General features: G+C 43.6%; 1 long non-coding RNA gene across 2 annotated transcripts in view; it reads right to left on the minus strand.

Moving 5' to 3' along the window:
- Window positions 1-11,661, minus strand: part of LOC137376458 (uncharacterized) — a 118,748-nt gene extending 107,087 nt beyond the window's left edge. For both annotated transcript variants that reach the window (XR_010976224.1, XR_010976225.1), the window contains exon 1: window positions 11,426-11,661. This is a non-coding gene — a long non-coding RNA (uncharacterized lncRNA). The remainder of the gene's footprint in view (window positions 1-11,425) is intronic.
- Window positions 11,662-12,183: the final 522 nt, after the last annotated feature.

Consider the following 12,183-nt stretch of genomic DNA (forward strand, 5'->3'; position numbering starts at 1 on the left):
ACGTAAGTTTCAAGGGGAGGGTGGTGGGGGAACAGGGAACCCTCACGCCTCCAATTAACTGGTTGTTGAGCTCGTTGATGAGCTCATTAAGAAGCCTCAGAGGAGCAGTTTTACATTTTCAATCAGGAGGCACAGGAAACACGCAGTGTCTGGGACACATTAGGTGCAGCTGTTGTGAACACAGCGGGGAGCCATAAGGGCTATTGGATGCATTGGTCAACAAACTTAAGAAGCAAAGAATAATTCTCAGCTGATCAAATAGTGGCACACAATTGCCATCACCGGTACTGAGAGGCTTGCATCTTTAAGCAGTGAGTGTTGGGACTCCTGAGAGGGAAGTGAGGCTGTTGGCATCACTTGGGCAGCAAAGGAAGTCCTGGTGAACGAACAAGTGCCAGCTGAGGGAGTTGACATGGGAGAAGGCTGCTCTGACATTGGACAGAGTAGCGAGGAGGAGCTTCAGCAGATGTATCCTCCTGGACAGAAGGAGGCCAGAGGAGCAGAGTGGAGGACTGCAAGGGGAAGAAGGCAATAACCTAGGCATTGGGTGTACTGCCCAAGAGTCAGCTACCTGCAAATGATAGATTGCCAGTGCCTTAGGATACTCCGCCTATCCAGGCAGTTGGTCTCAGATATTTGCACTCTGGTGCACAATGACCTGAGGCCTCATGACCCCCATGGCAGTCCCGTACCTGCAGCAGTCTAGGTCACCACTGACCTGAATTTTTATGCTTCCGAGTCATTCCAGGATTCCAGGGATCAGCTGTGAACCTGGGTTGCATCTCGCAGTCAGTAGCTCATCATACCATCAGGCAGGTCACATATGCCCTATTCCAGAGGCCGTTTTGAGACAGATGGGCAATCACAGGCACAGAGGGTTTGCCGCCATCAATGCATTTCCTCAGATCCAGGGGTGGGGGTTCATCGATTGCACCCATGTAGCCAACAAGGCACCAACAGACCAACCGGTCAGATTTCGCAACAGAAAAGGCTTCCACTCATTGAATGTCCAGCTGACGCAACGCGGGGTCAGGACCCGGAAATGTTCTGGGCATTGGGTTCCCGACCCGGATTGAAAATCCAGGCCAATGAATCAAACCCGTGGCATTCTACATTATATGATGATGCTTTTATCTACTCGGACACCACAGAGTAGCTCAGTTTCTTCAGATATTTACCTTTGGTACAATGCCATGAAGTACTCCAGTGCAGACATATGATGTGGTTGGTACACAGCCAAATTTTTAATCAATTGCCTAAAACTCGTGGGTGAGAATTAGATAAGAAATATTCTTATATTTCAACAGCAAACAGCCTAATGAGTAACGGCACCACCTGGTCCAGTACTACGCCACAGAGACGAGAAGTTCCAAGATTTGATCTCTGGATCACATTGCGTTAGCTGATGTGGGACAGAATTTCAAGTGCCAAAAGTGGGCTCAATGTCCCTGGGCTAGGGAAGGGAAAAAAAATCAGCCAGGGTTTCAATGCCTGATTGCTATGTGTGTTCACTCTTGGCTGTAATGCCTGCAGTATCAACACTTACTATTAGGCTGAAACATGAAGATCCTGGGCTGTCAGACAGCTGAGTGCTTTGGGGGAACACCAAAGGAATAGTTCGAGCAACGTAATAGCACTGAGCAAAATCAACTTGCATTTATATACTACTTTCAACATAGAAAAATATTCCAAGATGCTTCACAAACACGGAAAGGAAAAACTGGATGCTGAGCCAAAGAAGGAGATACTGAGGAAGAGTGAGTTTAAAAAATGGGCTTTATGAAGGGTCTTAAAAGAGGAGAGGGAGCTGGATAGATTTAGGGATGGAATTACAGAGCATGAGGCCTAAGCAAATGGAAGCATGTACACCAATGATGGGGTGATGAGAAGCGGGTACACACCTAGGCCAGAGTCAAAGGAGTGTAAAGTTAAGGGAAGGTTATAGCAATGAAGAAGGTTACAAAGATGGGGAAGGGCAAGGCCATGGAGGGATTTAAACACAAGCAGATGGGCATTGGTATGATTTCTGCTCTGCTTATTTCTTAATCTAGTGTGCGACAGGAAGGATCCATGCAGAGGCTACTGTTTCTCCCAGTAGTGTGGGGAAGAATCATCTGGGGAGAGAATCATATGTGGCAGACCTAGCCACTGGCAAAAGGAAAAATGATTCAGAAATCTGGAATGAAGCAATGAACCCATCGTCTTGGATTCAGAGGCATCGCGTGAGACAAGAAGGGCATAAAATACAAAAGAAGCAGAGAAATCTGCACTAAAATACTCCAATTAAAAGAAAGCCAAACAATAAGAAATAGTTCTACTTTAACTGCTGTTATTGCTTCATTTATAAATCAGAACAATTGTATAAATACATTCTTACTTTTGGAACTGTGGAAGCAAACAAAAAGATACCACAGGGTATTTTATGAACTCTGCTGTATCCGGTAATGAATAGTTCTGGCAACTTCTTTGCCAAAAATGCTAATGAAGTTATGACTCTGAAGGTTTTGCATTAATGCATCTCCATGTTGGCAGATATCCTTTCCTGACTACTTTGACCCATAGGACTGATTAAATGGCACCAACATTGATTAGTGGGAAACTATAGCTAAAAGTAGTTCAGATGCTAGTTACTATCTATGCATTATATTAAAACACAGTTCACTTATTCTTACTTTCTAACCACTAATTAGGATGGGCAGCTGGCAATGCTGCAGCACAGGGCATGTTGCCACTTTTCAAACAATGATGATACTGAAAATTATAAGTCATTTGTACTGTGTTTCGCTGACAATGAACCTTAAACAACAAACCTCAAATGCTTATCCTATTATACTGTTCTGAAATTTCCAATGGAGCCTTTTCAGCCTGCCAAGTTCAGGGCCTGCTTGTGTTGTTGCTTCTTGTCTAGTGTGCCTTAGGCACAGAGGGCCAGAATTACCTTTTTTTGTAAATCCATGAAGCTGGAGGCCTAGAAATTCCTGGAATCCCATATTGCTGGTGTAAGTCCAGCCACCCTTGCCCAAGGTCCTATTTCAAATGGATCACTTGAATAGCAAGACAGGCCACCAGCCCCTTCAAGGATGTAACAGCAGCACCCATCCCACCTAGTCACTATGACTGAGGTTCCCTTGAGACCTAAACAGGCCAAAGAAAAACGATTTTTATTTACAGTCTTTAACTCCTAGTTAGAGCCACCAACTAGAGATGGTAATTGATTCACTCTGGGATCAATTACCTTATTCTAGTAAAGATTTGGGGCCTTTAGACACTGGGTAGGATCAGGATGGGGCAGCTGGTAAAACCCACTCAGGCCCTCCCCACAGGCATTTAAAGATCTGCTCTTAATGCAGTGAAATCAGAGCAGAGCTAGATTCTGGCCTTGTTATGTTCCTCCCAGGGAAAAATGAGTCTCACACCCTCTCCAAGCCCAGGAATTTTGGAACAGGTAAGAAAAGTAGCCAGCAGAGTAAGGAGGTGGTTATGGGAGTAGCTTGGAATAACCTGTGCTGTTAACAATGGCTATGCTTTTGTTTGATACAATCAAGGGCTGAACCAAAATAGAACTACACCATTCAGATTGAGAGAGTTGAAAATTCGGGGTGCCCTCACTATGAAACATTTAAACACTGAGTAAGCATGGAAAGAGCCTCCCTAATTTATCAAGATATTGACCATTTGTTGATACTGGAAATGTCCATTTTTTTCAACAGCTCATGGAGCCAATAGGCCAGAGTGTCAGCAAGCAGCAGGATACATTTTGTAATGTGCACAGCATAAAGAACAACAATTATAGTCTCTACAGAGATTAAACACAGCCAAGATTTGTAGTTTCTTTACAAGTATTTCATCATGAAAACACAAATGAGAAAAGGCCATTTAACTCACCCACTTTGTTCTTTCATTTCAAATCTTGTTTCAGTGAATTATCAGACCACTGATAACCTTTGTTTCATCCCAAGCTATACAGTCTTATCTTTGTTATATCATGAGTTGTTCCAATTCCTTTTTGAATGCAACAGATAAGTCACTATTTATTACAAGGTGTGGCTTTTTATTCCTTAGGCCATGGCTCAAAGGAAAACAGCAACTTGCTATCTGGCTGCCCATTCAAATGTATTGAACAACATGAAGTTGATGTACTTACTTCATTGATACAGAATTTTTCAAAAAACTAAAACAAACTAAACTCACCAAAAAAGGCTAAGGCTTGCCCATTTAGAGTCATAGAGTTTTAGAGCACAGAAACAGGCCCTTCAGCCCAACCCACCTGCGCCGACCATCAAGCACCCCTCCTAACTAATCCCATTCTCCCTCACTTGGCCCTATAATCAGTAAGTTTGCAGACGACACGAAAATTGGTGGTGTTGTAAATAGTGAGGAGGAAAGCCTTAGACTACAGGACAACATAGATGGGCTGGTAAGATGGGCGGATCAGTGGCAAATGGAGTTTAATGCTGAGAAGTGTGAGGTGATGCACTTTGGGAGGTCAAACAAGGCAGTGGAATATACAATGGATGGTAGGAGCCTAGGGAGTACAGAGGGTCAGAGGGACCTTGGGGTGCTTGTCCATAGATCACTGAAGGCAGCAGCACAGGTAGATAAGGTGGTTAGGAAGGCATACAGGATACTTGCCTTTATTAGCCAAGGCACAGAATATAAGAGCAGGGAGGTTATGATGGAGCTGTATAAAATGCTGGTTAGGCCACAGTAGGAGTACTGCGTACAGTTCTGGTCGCCACGCTATAGGAAGGATGTGATTGCAATGGAGAGGGTGCAGAGGAGATTCACCAGGAAAGAAAGATTGGATTAAGAAAGAGAGATACAAGAGATAGAAAGAAAAAGTAAACAAAAATCTCCAACAATAATTAACAAATCAACATCAGAAGGAACGAGAGTCCACACTTGTAATAGTTAATTTTTAGTGCCGGAAAGGTTGCTTAGCAGTAGTTAAGACTTACCATGCTGTTAAAAGGGTTCTTAGACCGTAGCCTTGTATGTTATGGAGTTTCAAGTGCTCATCTAAATATTTCTTGAATGTCGTGAGTGTTCCTGCCTCTACCACCCCTTCAGGCAGTGTGTTCCAGATTCCAACCACCCTCTGGGTGAAAAAATTTCTCCTCAACTCCCCTCTAAACCTCCTGCCCCTTACCTTCCAGGGGCTGGGCTGGAGCATTTCAGCTATGCAGACAGACTAGATAGGCTGGGGTTGTTTTCCTTGGAGTGGAGAAGGCTGAGGGGGGACATGATTGAGGTATACAAAATTACGAGGGGCATTGATAGGATAGATAGGAAGAAACATTTTCCCTTAGCGGAGAGGTCAATAACAAGGGGGCATCGATTTAAGGTAAGGGGCAGGAGGTTTAGAAGGGAGTTGAGGAGGAATTTTTTCACCCAGAGGGTGGTTGGAATCTGGAACACACTGCCTGAAGGGGTGGTAGAGGCAGAAACACTCACGACATTCAAGAAATATTTAGATGAGCACTTGAAACTCCATAACATACAAGGCTACGGTCTAAGAACCCTTTTAACAGCGTGGTAAGTCTTAACTACTGCTAAGCAACCTTTCCGGCACTAAAAATTAACTATTACAAGTATGGACTCTCGTTCCTTCTGATGTTGATTTGTTAATTATTGTTGGAGATTTTTGTTTACTTTTTCTTTCTATCTCTTGTATCTCTCTTTCTTAATCCAATCTTTCTTTCCCTCTATTTGACTTTCATTACCTGATTTGACATTGAATTCACTATTCTAACTGACAGTTCCTGGTTCAGACCCTGCGTGTCTCATTGGTGATTCTTCAATCCGATTGGCTAAGGAGATATACACGTGCTTTCCCTGCCCTGTAGATGGCACTGCACTGTTTGGATGGTTGGCTGAAAGCAATCGACCATGCAAAAACCATTGAAAATCTATGAGCAAGTGCAAGTCTAATGAATGGCTGGTGTCGTTCATTCATCACCCAGAACAAAATCTGTCCCAATGTGTCAGATATATTGTGTGCTATTTTCACAGAGGCATTTATCCATTAAATGGGGAAAATGCCTCTGTTAAATAGCATAGAAAGCAATATAATTCTAATGCATTATATCTTCATCCAGTAATATCACAGAGTGTAATATCTGGCTTACTTCTTCTCAAGAATGAGGAATGTATGTCAGTATCACTCCCTTGGTCTGGTATTATCTTTGTCTACTTACATCAGGGTAAATTTGGCAAGGCCCCATACTACCGGCAGGGCTTCATATGCAGCAGCCCATATGGAAATTTGGTGAGACGCTGCTTGGGATTTACTGTCTGCTGAAATCAAAGTCAAAAATCACCATGCACTAGCTTCGTGCAAGACCGTACCATTGGCATGGGGCTTTCAAAATTTACCTTATACTCTCAACATGTAAACATACCTTTAAGTTCCCTCCTGTGACAGCACTTTCAATATATTGTCAGCTATTACGACGAGATCTTTTTGTTAACTTGCCTTATTTAATGATATATCCTTCATCTTGTAATCATATTTTGTATTTTTAGTTCTACTTTGTACTACCTTCTGTAATGGACTGGATTATTTCTGTACAAACTGTAATTTCATGTCTGCAAACCATATGTTTGTGGTGATTTTTTAGGTCTTCTTATGTTCCCTCATAGGAATGCAAAAGTTTAAAGTGGGGAACTAAGTGGACTAAGTAGCTTTAAAAGTTTCAAAATATAATTTTTTTTTTAAATGTCAAATGCTGGTTGGAGTACTTTCAAAATGGTGCAAAGACATTTCAAATTTAACCTTTAAAATGTTGTATGTATGCTTTAGTGCTTGTTGCAGCAGTCAATAATGCAACTCCTGCAATTGTGAATGTAACATAGGCAATGCTATTAACTATGGCAACAAAGGGTTTTGGAGTTACAGACTGGGGACAAGTGGCTAGGCCAATAAATTATTTGGTGAGCTCCGTAGGAGATTTTGATTGGCAGATGTGACCTAAGTGTCCCTTCTGTTTGTCTTTCACTCTCTCATTAGTTCTGTGGGTTACTCTCTGATTTGTTTCTCAGTTCAGGGTTTCTTGCTCTTTTCCTCTTCTCTGTGCTTCTCACTACCCCTACTGGTAGCAGCTAAAGATTAGATTGTGTAACCATTCTAACTGATGCAATGCAAAATTTCAGTCAGCTTTTGTTCAGTTAAGCCTTTGCGGCTGTTACTTGTTAACCTGCTGCTTGAATTCAATTCCATTCCTCTCTTGCGATTATGTCCAATATTTCATCTAACCCTGGTTGCATCCTTTAAGGCAGGAAATTGGGCTCCATGACTAGATCCCTAGTGCATGTCCATTTCTTTGTTAAATTCATTGGCAACTCATTTACCTATAATCTATTTGTGAATTTTTGTTCCTTTCTTTTGATCACACAATGATCTCCCACACATTGCATCAGCTGCTCATCTCTTCATAAAGATCAACCCATAAATATGATAAACATCAGAACCGATTACTGGACACTGAACGGGTCACTACAATTCTGTTAGAATTGATCACTATTCTTTGTTTCTTATCATTTAGCTAATTTTCTATTCAGTTTACAATATCTTCTATCCAAGCCTCTTTGCAGTATCTTCTGAAAATCATTATCATTCTAATACTCAATGAACTTAGCACAATACTCCTCCAATGGAACCGTAATACTGATGCTTCTGCTATGGATTGGATGTGTTGAAGGGGATATCATACTGTCCACATCACGCATGGGCTGAATTTTTCAGAGGCGGATCAAGTACCTCCACCGGAGCCAAAAGCAGAAGCCAACCCTGCTCCAGTGGGCGGCAAGACCCTGGGGTGGCATTTTGCCGGCAACGAGTAATTAACAGGCCACCACCAGGATCAATATCCAATAGAGGAAGGCGGCCCTCCCCCCAGAGCTACAAGGCCACTCAGAGCGGCGGCAGCTCAGCAAGGCTCAGCAGCGCCACCACTGGCTGTGACCACTGCTGAGGCTGCATCACGAAGGAGAAGGTACCCCAATGCCAAGGCGCCCTCCAAGAAAGGTGAGTTGTTTGAGGAAGCTGGGGCCAGACAGACAGGTTATTCCTGCAGCAATGCCTTGGGTGTGGAGGCAGCCATTGCCACTATGGGATAAAGCCTGGCTACCTGACCCGAACCCGAGGACACCCGACCAAATGTGTCAGGTTCGGATCGGGCTGGACAGTGCTGCTTCCGGGAAGTCATGGTAACAGGCTTACCCATGATTCCCCACAGCTCCATCTGCACGAATAGCCTGCTGCCGGAAGGGATGAACAGGATCACAACATTTGGACAAGGTAGAGCACAATAACCTGTTTGATATCATTAACTTTATTATGATAATCAGGTTGGGTCGGGCGCGAAAAAAATTCAAGGGCTCGGGCCCGGGTTGGGTTCGGGTTGGCTGTGGTCAGGTTGGGCCCAGGTCAGGTTTTAATTTTATACCCGAGCCAGGCTTTACTAAGGGGGCTTCTGTTGGCCATGGAGCACCCATCAAGGAGGGGCCGCCCCCAACCCCAGGGGAACCTGCTGGGAGGCTGCCAGGATTTATCTGGTGGTTGCCCCACGTGTCGGCAGCCCCTCCCAATGTTGCTAAAATGCTGGCAGGGACAGGAGTTGGTCCTTAATTGGGCAAATAATTACCTCAATTGACCGCCTGATGAGCAGCTGCGCCACTGAGGTTCCCGCCACTGGCCACGGGCTCTCCTCCCGATGCTTTCCCCCGCCTCATTGCTAGTCCTCCTGCCTCCTTGCCCGTCTCGAAAGGGCTGAGAAAATTCAGCCCATGGTCTTAACTCCAATAGCTGCTAAACAAATGGATTTTTCCCAGATTCCCCACAAAGAAGCTTTGTAAATGAATATAATTCAAATCTTAAAACTTGAAAATTTGATCATCCACCAGGAAGGAAGTCTATGAAGAAGGACCAACCTTGTGTCAGTACTCATCCACCAGATTACCAACTGTTAAAAACACAAAGTCAAGGTATTTCCTCAGAGTTGCTTCCACTTCTCCGCTGCGACTTCATTCAAAATGTGACAGAAGCCCAAGGAAATGCCTGACCAAAGCCTTATGAAGATAGATGGGCCAGTCCTCCCAGCAACTTGTGGGATAATGTATGACCCAGCGTGTTACTGGACATATAGATCAGGAATACGGCAGGTGAAATTCCTTAGCGTCTACTGAGACTAGCCGATGTGTAATGAGGGTAACATAATTGCTTTCAATGTTGCAAGCAATGGAGGGAAAGAAACAGCCATCGTTCTGATTGCTATCAGTGGCGACTGCTGAAAGGAGCATGCATAAAGACTGCAGTTGACAAAATCAGGTTCGGCTGTGCATCCTCATATTGAATTAGCTGCCGATACCACCAGGCTCTGAGATGACAAATAAGTCACTGTCACCATCAGGGTCTGTGGAACTATACCCCAGCATGAACCAGTGTCTTCAGAAGAGGAAGGGGATAAAAGGATCCGGTGAAAACTGATATAAAATGTTGGAGCCTATTTTTGTGGTAATGGCTCCAATAAATAACACCAGACATCATTTAAAGAAGCTATAGGCAAAAGCATGAAACAGAAGCGACTTTATTATTTTTTAAAGATTAGCCACATCAAAATACTAAACAGCATGAATTGGACCATATTTATATTTTTAGGGAGTATTTACACTTTGGCACCATTTGGATTTTGACTTTGGGTTTGGCATCATAACAAACCTTTGGCAGTGCAGAAGGAGATAGGAGACTAGGAGTCTGCTTCCATCTTTTCAATCAATTATAGTATTTTTGAAGAGTTTAAGCAATACAATCTTTAGAGAGAAGCTTGATGAAACTTTCAGTTAGAATGCTTCAAAAACAGTCGCAATGGAAAGATCACGACAGACTTTTCTTTTTGATTATGGAAACTGTTTGCAAACCAGAAATGTTAAATAACACAGCCCCTTCAACTGTCATCAGTAAAAGTAGGCCTCCATTTTAATTTCCTTGGCTGGGTTGAAGCATGTATACCCAGAGGTGGAACACGGCAGAAGGGAACAATTTCCCAGGCAGCTGTGTTACCTAGTTCAGTCTTAATTTAGTCTGGCAAGCACATCAGGCAAAAGACACAGTTTGCTTTCTGTCATTTCAGTTTGCCTGGGTGTGTCACAACAAATGATGTTCAGCTGAACAAGTTATTGTTACATCATGTGGTTAAAACTTTCTGGCATCTTTCCAGTCCACTGGGACACCAACAGCAGCTGTTCTTTTCTTACGTTTCCCTCTCTGACCTTGACTTTTCTTTTCAGTCAGGGAGTGACTGTCTTTCACGCCTCGACTGTAACCTTTGGGATTGGGTGGTGTGGCAAAGTGGATCTGGGTGTTTCTTCTTCAATAAAACAGCTGCTTTTTTTTCTACTTCATTTCTCACAGTACTTCCGTTTACTTTCATTTTTTAAATGTCAGACTTTCGTACAATGTTGTAAATAATTAAATGTAATATACATTATAATATATAGTAATATATTATATATATATAATTACTTGTATTGTTTCCCCCACCTGATTTTTATTCCTTGTGTTTCTCTTTTGCGCCTCCCCATGATATAAGACTGGAGATTGCTGTCCACGTGCTAAATGTGGCCTAACTGCGGGTTACTAAATGTTTTAAGGAGAATTCGTGCTTGCTGGTTGACACACAATTTTGCTGCTGTCAGAATATAGGCAAAAATGTGGGCGATCTTTCCGACCATGGTGGGCCAGCCAGTGAGCAGGGAGCAGCCCTGAATCCCTTAAACCAGTTGCGAGCTGCAATTAGGAGTCAGTTAAGTACCTGAAATTGTGCTGGCAGGGCAAATCCAGCTGACTATTCACGATGGTGCTGAAGATTTCGTTTGAGTTGATCTTCTACAGTGGTCATGGATGGTGGCGGAACTTTGTAAAGCATTTTTTGTACATGCTCAATTGATTGGGTAAACAGACTAAAAGGTATGGTGGTTAAAAAAAAGTGGGAAACATTTAAAGCAATCATTCAAAATGTGCAACAAAAAATACATTCAATTAAAAAACCCAGCAAGAAAGATCCATCCGCAGCTTACCAGGGAAGTTGAGTATAGTGTAGTATAAGGGTTTGAAAGGGTTAATATTTGAGACAGTGTGAGGAATACCTCCCACCATGATGATAGAGATGATCACGTGTGAAAGAGAGTGGAGGGAGAAGCAGTGTGGCTTCAGAGGAGTCACACAGCCTTATGTAAAGCTGTAAATAGTTAAAATGTAATAAATGAGTTAATGTTAAAATCTTTGAAGACTCAGTAATCTCTCCTAGCTAGACTAACCAAATATACAAACGGTGGAGGACGAACCAAACATACAACAGGTGAACAGTGGTGGTTCTTATCATTCAACACACAGAATAATCTGAAAAATACTCTAAAGAAAGCTGACCTGGAAAAAAGTCACCAGGACTGCAGAACTCGAGAACAGGCTGTAAAAAAGCTCCAGAGCTACTCCGTGGGCGAAGGAGGCACTGAGAGTCGGGGAATCGGCTTCCAGAGGTACTGTGGCTGCACCACAGAGGCAGGTGGTCCGTGAAAAATTCCGGTCCAACGATCACAGGTTACGAGTCACTGAACCAAGCAACGGTCAGGGATCTGGTGAGAAGCCTGTAAAGAAGTCAAAAATTTTGTTCCTACCAGCACTAGGCAGGCAGCACTGGGAAAACTAAAGGTCCTTAGTGAGGGCGGATCCGAGGTCAGTGTCATTACACATGGCGAACGCGAGGCAGACAAAAAAAGGCTGCAAATACTCAATACACTAAGTGGGGGGAGTAAAAAGAGTATAGAGAAAACCCTGCAAAACTGTTTCAAGAAAGAAATACGGGGCTGGATTTTACAGGGGCCCCAATGTCGGGCTCCATGGCGGGGGTGGGGGGGGAACCAGAAGAACGTTCCAGCAGTGGCCCACCACGGAGCCCGCCACCAGGAGGGCCGGGCCTGATCTTCCCAGTGACAGCGATGATCCGTGGCAGCACCCCCCCGACTGCCCCAACACTGGGCGACGGGACCTAGCTTCCCATATTGAAATGAGCAAAATGCATAAATTTAAATAAACTTACCAGCGATCCTTTGGTCGTGCCGTGATCTTCAGAGCAGCGGCCAGCCCTTCACTTTCCTGTCTGGGAAAAGGAGGAGCTGCAGTGGTGG

This window comes from Heterodontus francisci, chromosome 13 (assembly GCF_036365525.1).
Source record: "Heterodontus francisci isolate sHetFra1 chromosome 13, sHetFra1.hap1, whole genome shotgun sequence".
Lineage (NCBI taxonomy): Eukaryota > Metazoa > Chordata > Chondrichthyes > Heterodontiformes > Heterodontidae > Heterodontus > Heterodontus francisci.